Source organism: Meles meles, chromosome 5 (assembly GCF_922984935.1).
Source record: "Meles meles chromosome 5, mMelMel3.1 paternal haplotype, whole genome shotgun sequence".
Lineage (NCBI taxonomy): Eukaryota > Metazoa > Chordata > Mammalia > Carnivora > Mustelidae > Meles > Meles meles.
The window spans coordinates 89,951,580-89,962,137 of NC_060070.1; the positions used below are offsets into that span (position 1 = coordinate 89,951,580).

Below are 10,558 nucleotides of genomic sequence, written 5' to 3' on the forward strand. Positions count from 1 at the left end.
CATGACTGCAAGGTGGAGGAAGAGAAGCATCAGAACCTGAGGGGCAGCACTACGGCCAGTTCTCTGGGTTCCTTTTTACCTCTCACATCCCACACTGGGTCCTGGAGAAGCAGCAACCAGGACGGGCCAGGAGGCACAGGGGGGCAAAAAATGCCCCTTAAAAAAATGCCAGCTTGCTCTGGCCAGAGGACCAGGAAAAGACAATCTACTCTGAGGCACCAACTGTTCTATTCCGGCCAAACCCTGTCCCATCAAATCCTTAGAAGGGAGCCTAGACCCCACCCCACCCCCATGGCCAGGCTGTAGGAAGGCAACCCCACTACCCAGCAGCAAAGCCAGGGAAGGCCAAGTAGGAAGCCAGGACATTCCACTCCAGGGGGTAAAAATCGGTGGAGACCGTGTGGAGAACTGGACTTCCCCACCACCACCACCATTCATCAGACAAAGTCTTGTAGTGATGAGGCTTTCCTCCCCCTCCCCGTGGGGTGATGTCCAAGGACTAACGGAGCCCAGGAGGCCAAGAGGAGAACCTAGACTTCCACCCCCACATGGCAGTAATAAGGGGGCACCCACCTTCACCCACTGTTGGCAAAGGCCTGTTAAAACACAAGATTTCAGGGCGTCTGGGTGGCCCCGTTGTTAGACGTCTGCCTTAGGCTCAGGTCATGATCCCAGATCTGGTGTCTTATAATGTAACACCCAAAATGCCCATGTTTCCATCAAAAGTTATTTATCACACCAAACACCAAAATGATCTCAAACTGAATGAGAAAAGATAATCGAAAGACATTAACACTGAGATCCATAGATGTTAAGATGTCTCTATTAGCAATTAGGTAATTATTGATAAATTAGACTTAAGTTGACTATTCTATTTTTTTGTTTTCTCTTTGTTTCTTCCATATTTTTTTCTGCTTTCCTATAGGTTCCCAGATGTTTTAGAATATCATCTTAATTTATCTATAGAGTTTTTGAGTATATTTTTGCATTTTGTTTTATTGGCTACCCTATGTATCACATTACATGTATATTACTTACCAAGATATTACATTATATATGTGTAACCTGTATTGACATTTTACCAGTTTGCATTATATGTAGAAACCTTACCCTTTCCCATTTATAATATAGCAATGATAATAATAAATAAGATGGCAGAAATCAATGAATTGAAAACAGAAAAATAATAGGGAAATAAATAAAATGAAATCAATGAAACAAGAAGCTGGTTCTCTGAAAAGATCAATAAAATTGACAAACCTCTAGCAGGACTGACACAAAAAAAGAGAAAAGACACAAGTTCCTAACATGAGGAACAAAACAAAGATATTACTACATTTCCTGCAGACATCAAAGAGACAACAAGGGAACACTATGTACAACTCCACACACAAATTTGACAAGGTAGATGAAACAAGCCAATTCCTAAAAAAAAATACAAATTACCACTGACCCATTATTATCTTGTGAATAAACCTATAATTATTAATGTAACCTATTAATAAGCCTATAATTATTAATGTAATATGTAACTTAAAACCTCCTGAAAAAGAACTCTCCAGGCTCGCATATTTCTACTTGAAAACTGTACCAAACTTTTGAAGAATTAATGTCAATTCTACATAATTTCTTCTGGAAAATAGAAGAATGAAGCTAGAACTATCCTTGATACCAAAAACCAAAGACAGTATAAAGAAAAAAACCTACAGATTGATGTCCTTCAAAATATAGGTGTAAAAAACTTTTAAAAATATTAGCAGATAGAATTCACCAATGTATAAAAATATTTATATATCATGACCAAGTGGAGTTTATTCCAGAGATGCAAACATGATCCAATATTTAAAAATCAATCAGCGTAATTCACCATATGAACAGGCTAACCAGAAAAAAATCACACGATTTTATCAATCGAGGTACCAAAAAACACTTGAAATTTACCATCCATTCATGACACCCTTAGAAAACTAGAAATAAAGAAGAACTTCCTCAAGATGCTAAAGAACACCTATTTTTTAAAAAGTCCTACAACTGACATACTAAATGGTGAAAGACTGAGTGTTTCTCCCTAAGATCAGGAACAAGACAAGAATGTCCATTCTCACCACTGCTATTCATATACTGCTGGAAGTTCTAGACAATGCAATAAGACAAGAAAAGGGAACAAAGGCATACATATCAGAAAGGAAGAAATAAAATGTTCCATTTGCAGATGACATAATGATCTATGTAAAAAAAAAAAAAAAGTCCCAAGAAATTTACAACAGAAAAATTCTAGAACTATAAGCCAATTCAGCAAGTCACAGGATACAAGAATTAATTTTATTTCCGTCTACTAGCAATAAACATGCAAACATCGTAAGTAACAATCCAACACCATTTACAATCATTCACAAAAGGTAAAATACTCAAATACAAACCTAACAAAATATGTGCAGGGATTACATGCTGATAGCTCAAGTGAAAGAAGTCAAAGAAGTTCTAAATAGATGGAGTGTTCTTGGATTGCAAGACTTGATATAGTAAGAATGTCAGTTCCTCCAAAATCAATAGAGATTCAATGCAATTTCCATTAAAATCCCAGAAAGACAGACAAGATTCTTCTAAAGCTTATGTGGGAGGGCAAAGGAACTAAAGAGCCAAAACAACTCTGAAGAAGTAGAATAGAGTGGGAGGAATCAATCTACTCAGTTTCAAGACTTAAATTACAGTGCTGCAGTAATAAAACTGGGGGGTATTGGCAGAGGGATCAGTAGAAGAGAACAGAGAACCCAGAAATAGACCTACATATGATTATCAGCTGATTTTTTATTTGAAATATTATTAATTGAAATACACTTGACATATAACATTGTATAAATTTAAGATGGACAGCTGATTTGATACATTTTGATTTGATACTGTAATAAGATTCCCATTATACTGATAGCACCTCCAACACATCACATAATTATCATTTCTTTTTTATGGCGGGAATAACAAAGATCTAGTCTCTTCACAAGTTGGATGATTGTAATATATTGTTGTCCATAGACATCAGATCTCCAGGACTTGCTTATCTGTGAGGTATGCACCCAAACAACATCTCTCCTATTCCCTCAGCCTCTGTAACCACCACTTCACTCTTTTATGAGTTTGGCTTTTTTAGATTCCACATATCAGTGATATACAGTATTTATCTTTCTCCATCTGACTTATCTCACTTAGTATTAGTGTCTGTAAGATCCATCCATGTCATAAATAGTCAAATGCTCTTTTACAAATATACAAAAGCAATTCAATGGAAGAAGAATGGTCTTTTCAATGAGAGTTGTGGGAGCAACTGGATATCTATAAGCAAAAAACAAACAAGATATTTGACCTAAACCTCACACCTTATACAAAAATTCACTCAGAATGGAACACAGGCTTAAATGTAAGACATAAAACTATAAAAATTTAGAAGATGACATAGAAGTAAATTTTGGAGACTTAGGACTTAGTGAAGAGTTCTTAGATGTAACACCAAAAGTATGATTCAATCCGTAAAAGAAAAAAAAAATCCATAAATGGTCTTCATCAACATTAAAAACTTTTGCTCCACAAAAGACCCTGTTATGAGGATGTTAAGACAATCTACAGGCTAGGAGAAAATATTTGCCAATCACACATATGACAAAGGACTCCTACTTCAATTTATCAAGAATTCTTGAAACTCAACAGTTAAAAAAAAATCTAATTAGAAAATGGGCAAAGACATGAGCAGACATTTCACCAATGGCAAATAAGCACACGAAAAAATGTTCAACATCATTAGCCATTAGGCAAATGCAAATTGAGACCAGGATGAGATATTACTCATCCTGGAATCTCATCTTAGAATAGCTAAAGAGAATCTCATCCTGGAAACTCATCTTAGAATAGCTAAAATTAAAAATAGTGACATTACCAAATGTTGACAAGGATGCAGAGAAACTGGATCTCTCCTAGATTGCTAGTGGAAAGGTAAATGGTAAGCTACTCTAGAAAATAATTTGGCAGTTTCTTCTAAAAACTACACATACACTTAACGTAAGAAACAGCAATTGCGGGCCTCTGGATGGCTCAGTCAATTGAGCAGCCAACTCTTAATTTCAGCTCAGATCATGATCTCAGGGTCCTGGGATGGAGCCCAGCATCAGGCTCTGTGCTCAGCAGGGAGCCTGCTTGGGCTTCTCTGTCCCTCACCCTTGGCCCCTCCCCCTGCTCGTGCTCCCTCTCTCTGTAAAGTAAATAAATAAATCTAAAAAGGAAGGAAGGAAGAAAGGAAGGAAGGAAGGATGGACAGGGATAAAGAGGAAAGGAAAGAGGAAGAAAGGAAGAAGGAAAGGGCAATTGCACTCTCGGGAATTTATCCTAGAGAAATAAAAATTTATGTCTATGTAAAAACCTATATATGACTTCATAGCATCTTCATTTTGATAGCCAAAAACTGAAAACAACCCAGATGTTCCCCAGCAGATAAGCAGTGATACTTCCATGGAATATTCACCAATAAAAGGAATCACAGGGAATCAAACTGATTCTGATACATGCAACAACTTGGATGGATCTCAGTTTTTTTTTCTGAGTGAATTTAAAACAGTTTCAAAAGGCCACATACTGTTTGAGTCCATTGTATAAAAAACTCTAGAAATGACACCATTGTAGAGATGGAAAACATTAAGAGCTGTCAATGGTTAAGAATACTGGTTGAGGGAGGAATGGGTGTAAATATAGAGGGGTAGGACCAGGGAGGTCTTCGTGGTGCTGGAATAATTCTCTATCTTGGTATCTTGATTACAGTGCTGGTTTCAAGAATCCACACGTGCAAGGCATAGGTACCCAGGACCTCCCTCTACTATCTTCGAATTTTGTATTAATCTATAATTATTTAAAAAGTTAAAAAGCGTCTTAAAAATGAGTGTAGGAGTCATTTCCTGTCTGTCTTCTCCATTGAGCTGTGAGCCCTTCTAGCCCAAGGTTTAAAGAAGGGGAGGGGCGGGCTGGGGGACGGCTTCCCTCTTGACTTCCCACACAGCCAAGTGCATGGCAGGCCCTTACTACATGTTTGTTGAGGGTAATAATCCTGGTGTTATGGGGACACAGCTCTGGGATGTTCGCAGCCAGACCTTTCTAGGTCTGTTTGGCCTCTGGGAAGGAAACTTTCTTAAGGAAGGCAAGAAGGTAGGACGACGCTGCCGGCGACAGCCATATCCTACCTAGCCCACTAGAGGGCAGCAGAGGATGGCGAACGGTTCCCAGCTCCGCGCTGAGATGGACAGCATCTCCCGGGAAGGACGCAAGACCCGCCCAGTAGTCCTCTGCCCACCCAGACAGCTGCAGATGCAAAAACAGCTTGGACAGTCCCAGGGCCTGATAAGGAGGGAGCCCCAATGCCAAGCCAAAGGAGGGGTCTCCTGACCTTGCTATTAACGATGGGGAAGGAGCACAGAGTGGGCTCAGTGAGCTCATCCCCTGCCTCCCCTTCTTTCATGCCATTTGAGGTTCAGCAGCTTCCCACACAGAGCAGCTTTCTCTTCACCGTCAGGGAGAAGTTGCTCAACCAGCCTGAATTTCAGAGAGGAGACAGACCTCTGACACCCGCTTAGGGTATAGGTATAGGGGAAAGGACCTTGAAACACTTCCAGAGACGGACTTGGAAGCTTTGGGCACCTGCTAAAGACATTTTCTAGATGATTCTTCAGGGCCAAAGGGAGGGAGAGCTTTCTAGGATGGAGGTCAATATTTCACTCAACACACTCAAAGCGGGCAAGAGAGTATGAAAATGGGTAAATCACTCTGCCGCTTACTAGCTGTATGTTTTTAAACAAAGTACTTTGCCTCTCTTGGCCCAAATTTCCTTGTCTGTATAGTGAGGGAAATCGTAGTTCTCCCTCCAGGAGTTACTCGGATTGTTAAATAAAGTAACTGAAGCGCCTCTCGAGGCACCTGGCACCTGGCACGCGATCACTAAACCTGTTCCTGCGCCCCCTGCGGTCTCTGGTACGTTCTGCACCCTGTACCGACTCCGGCTGCAATATCGTCCTTGGCCACCGCGCGGCGGTGCGGGACCACAGTGCCCGCCCGCGCACAACCAGACTCATTGGGAGGGGGAAAGAAATCCGCCGCCTGAAGAGCCCCGGAATTGGAGCGTCGGAGAGATTAGGTCTTAGCCTCCTGTGCCAGAGTTGCCCTCGATCCGACTCTCCAGAGTCTCCGCAGCCGGTAAAGGCCCAGGTAGGCAGAGCAAAGGCAGCAAATGGGGTGGGGAATCAGAAAGTGAAAACGCTAGAGATCATCCGTCTGGGGATCCTCACCCATAGCCCACACTCTCAGACTGGCAGATTTAGCAACCTTATCCATTGCCCCATTCCGGCACCTTCCTAAAAGTAGGGGTGGGAGGGACAGAGTACCCTTCCCGACATCTCCTGGGCCCCTTCTGGAGCGACCTTGCCGAAGCTTGTCTCCTTGGTATTTTGGACAGAGACGCATTTAGAGATCTGGGTTAAGATACTCACAGACCTGGAAACCCTGGACGAGTTAGTTAAATTCTCTTTATCATTTTTTTTAAACCACAAATCAAGTTGTTTCAGTCCCTGTTTAAAAATTCTCCATGGCTCCGAAATCACGCCTGGTCTATAATTCCAAACTCCACACCATGACCTACAAAGTGGGGCCTGACTTTCCATTTCACCTCCTTCCCCTCTCCTCTCTGCCAGGCTGCACCCCAGGCTTCCCACACCTTCCACCACTGCACGGCCAGCTCCCTTTGCCTGAGACTCTGTCCCCAGAGGTGTGCATGGCTCATTCCCTTATTTCATTCAGGCCTCTGCCTCCTCCCCAGAGAGGCTCTCTCCAACCCAGTATAATCTTTCATTCTCCGAGGAGGGCTCCCCTGCTTAACATATGATGGGTCCGAGTCTTTCTGTGTCCTGTCTTTCTGTCCCAGGAGAATGGAAGTGCCTGGAGGGCCAGGCTCTTAGCATCCTGTTTCTCTGTGAGTCGGAGCTCAATCAATATTTGTTGAATAAATTCATGACTTAATGAATTAATCTACAAAATGTGGAGGCTCAGAAAGAGTCATGGTGTGACAGCTTTTTGTACATTTCATTCACTATATTAGTGTGCACCTATTTTGTGCCTACTGTACAGGTCCTTAGGCATCATCATTGTTCTTACTCATTGCCACAAAGAGAGTGGGATGGGAAGTAAATCTGATCTGGGGCCAAAGCGCAGACCCTAGGGTCGGTCCATCCTCTTCTCACTTCCCATTTTTGGAGGCAGTCATCGTGCCAGCAGAGAGCAAAGCGCTCTGGGAGCTACAGAGGTTCCAAGGGGAGGTGGGTGGTCTCTGCACTGTCCCCTACCCCCATTCAGCCCTCTGGCCTTTAAGTCTCAAAGAAGCCAGGAAGAGGTAAGAGATGTCCCTCTCCCTCTCTCTCCTCCACCCCAGATTGCTGCATGCTCTTCCCTCTTCGCCTGAGAGCCAGGACCCGGGGATGTGCGTCTCAGTTCCGGCCCAGGGCTGCTCGAGCCTTCTGAATTTCCGGCTAGGGTCACAGGATAGGCGCAGGGAAACACCGGTCCGGAGAACCGCGCTCTTCGCTCAACCGGCCGAAGGCGAAGAGCGAGAAGGGCCCGCGCGCGGCGGTAGTGGGTGTTGGCGAGACCCGGGAGGCAAACCGCATGGAGAGAGGGCGCAGCGGGAGGACAGCGGAGAGCAGCCTGTTCCGGAATGTCTGACGGTGAGCCCTGGAGGTTGTCCGCGCGAGTAACAAGTGTGCAATTTTGTGTGCCACTGGCGTGTGCACGTTGGCACCTACAAGCTCCTGAGCAGGCTGGGTGCACGGAGCTTCAGTGTTCACACAAAGAGCGCGTAGACGAGGAACGTTTAAATCGGGGCGGGGAAGAGGAAAAGTTCCCATGGAGCCTGGGGAGGAGGATGGGGGATGAAAGGCACGATCTCCTCTGGGTTCTAGGCGGGGGTGCTCCGCGACGGGACCGCCACCGGGAGACAAGCGCGGGGTGGGAGATTGCCTGGGCCAGCTTCTCGCCTATTCGCCGCAGAACTTTTTCCCCCTCCCTCTTCCCTCGCGCTGCCTCTCTCGGGGCGGTCTCCAGGGACTGTCTCTCACATCCATTCTCCTTTCCTCCCTGATTTATGCTGCAGAGTGGAACGACCTTCCCTGACCTCATTTTCATGACGGCGCGAGCACACCCGGAGCCGGCTACACACATTCCGGAGCAGGCGCGCGCCGACAGTCACACACTCACACTGGCACACACACACACACACACACACCCGAGACCTAGGCTGCTGGACCCTGCCCATGCTTGAGTTCACACCAGCTCCGCCACTGTTCTGGGCACTGCCGGGGCTGTGGACGCTCAAAGAATAGATCCTCATTAGCATCTTGCTTTGAATATCATTTGCATTTTATTCATTTCATGTCAAAACGCTCAGAACTCTCCCCAGCCCGCACCTTTCCCCAGAGCTTGAAAGTCGTGGGCCTCCAGCTCTAGCCCCTTCCCTGTGGGCCGCGCACTTGCTGGCTGCCCCCACCCTACCCACCCTCCGTGGCCAGAGCACCACAAACGCCCACAGCCCCCACCAGAGGGGCTAGCCTCTCCTGAGCTCTTAGCAAGTTCCAGGCCCTGCGCTAAGGGTTTAGGTGAATGATCTCATTCAGTCCTTCCAACAACCCAATGAGCTAAGCACTACGTTATACCCATTTGAGAATCGAGGAAACTGAGGCACAAAGACGCCTTGCTCAAGGTCACGGAGCTAAAATTGGAGGAAATGGAACTGAAATCCAAGGCGCCCGGACGCCGAAGCCGGAAAGCTTAACCACTTCGCCGCCCAGCCTTGCGCAAGGTCAAAGCTAAGGTAACCGCAACAGAGGGAAGTATTTTTTAGAAAGTCATTCTCCGCCCCACCGCGACCCTTCCCCCACCCGGCCGCGGTGGGGGGGGGGGGGGGGACCCGAGCGCATTCCCGTGGCGGGGGCTTGCAGCGCCCTTTCGTCGGGCCGCCCCTTGTCCTGACCCCTTTCCCAGCGAGGGCTCGGGAGAGTCCGGTCGCCGTGCTCTCGAGGTCGTCTGTCGGCTCTGGCTAGTTAAGAAAAATAAACAACGTTCCAAATGGAGGCTATTCCTTTCAACCCAAGCCCCGCCGCCTGCCAGAGAAATGCAAACAGCGGGAGACTGCCCGAGTCCACCCCGGCCCCCGCGCCCGAGCTGCGGGTGGGAGGGCCGGGCCGCGGTAACCCGAGCCGCCGCGCCGGCTCCCCGCGCGCTGCCCTCCGCCTGCCCCTTCGCCCCTGACCCCGCCGGCGGCGCGCCCGGCCTGCGCCCGCCGTCCCCGGCGCCCCCCACCGGGCCAGGCCCCCGCCCCGGAGCGCCACCCCGGGAGCCCCAGCCGAGTCCCGCGCCCTCGCGGCCACATGGTTCCAGTCCATATCGCTCCCCTGCAGCGGCCGCGCGCCTGGCTTTAGTCCTGGGATCATTAAACATCAAGCCAAAATGGCAAGGGGTGTCAGAAACCCGCCTGGCAAATACTGCCCAGTGAGTGGATCTGGGATGGAGGTGGGGGGGGGGGGGGCGGGGGATGCTGCTTCCAGATGTGTCCCCTTCCCATCCTGCGGTGCGCGGGGTCGGGGAAGCTAGGGGCGCCACAGCACAGTAAGGTTAGCGCGGGCCCGACGAAGCCGAAGGGGTAGTGTGCGGGAGGGCAGGGTGCTCTGCCCGGCCCAACCAGGTGAGCATCGCCTCTCTCCCGAGGCCTCGTCCTCCCCAGGTCTTTGGCGGCCGGGAAGACCTGCGTCCGGGGCCGCCAGGGGGAGCCGACGGGCGACGGAAGATGACCCCGCTCGCATCCAAACCCCACTTCGAGGATACGATGCTGGGAGCACTGTGCACTCAGGACGCGACAGCGCCAACCTCGTTTTTATTGCTGCGCGAATGACTCTGGGGAGTCTCCGTGGCTGCATCTGCGTGCAAACAGTCCTTGCCCCGGGCACAAGGGTCGGAGGGAATCCCGGGACCCGGGATCTGTGGCCTCATCAACTTGAGAAGCGGTGGCTGCGTCGGGTGCCCTGGCTGCCCCGCAGATCAGAGCGGCCCAGAGATTCACCTGGGCCACCCCGCTGGCGGGCCACCGTTGGAGGGGCCCGGAGCTTGGGGGTTGGAGTGTTGGGGAGGGGTCGTGGCACACCCGCTTCCTCCGAATTCCTTCACTGCAAAGGTGGGCTGTGCAGAGAGCGGTTGGGAGTGCCTAGAGCAAAGCTCCCATCAGGTTCTCGAGAATCAGGGAGCTGCTAAGCGAAGACGGGGGACCCCAATCACCTCCGGCTCCGTTTAACCTCAGCTCCTTTTCTCGGGACATGCGTGTTGGTCTGTCGGTCTGTCTTTAGTGCGTGCTGCCTCGGCTTTTCAGCTCTTTGCGTCGGGAGACAAGCGCTCTCCTGGGAGCGGTACTCACACACGGGCGCACTCTGGCGCGCACACGCTTGCCACACTTGCAAGTCGGCGCCCTGGGTTCGTTGGCGCCGCTGCGCCC

General features: G+C 48.5%; 1 long non-coding RNA gene across 1 annotated transcript; it reads left to right on the forward strand.

Moving 5' to 3' along the window:
- Positions 1 to 6,129: 6,129 nt before the first annotated feature.
- LOC123942444 lies at positions 6,130 to 9,115 on the forward strand. Its single transcript, XR_006818423.1, has 3 exons — positions 6,130 to 6,237; positions 7,454 to 7,745; positions 8,171 to 9,115. It is a non-coding gene; the product is annotated as an uncharacterized LOC123942444 (long non-coding RNA).
- The last annotated feature ends 1,443 nt before the right edge of the window (positions 9,116 to 10,558 follow it).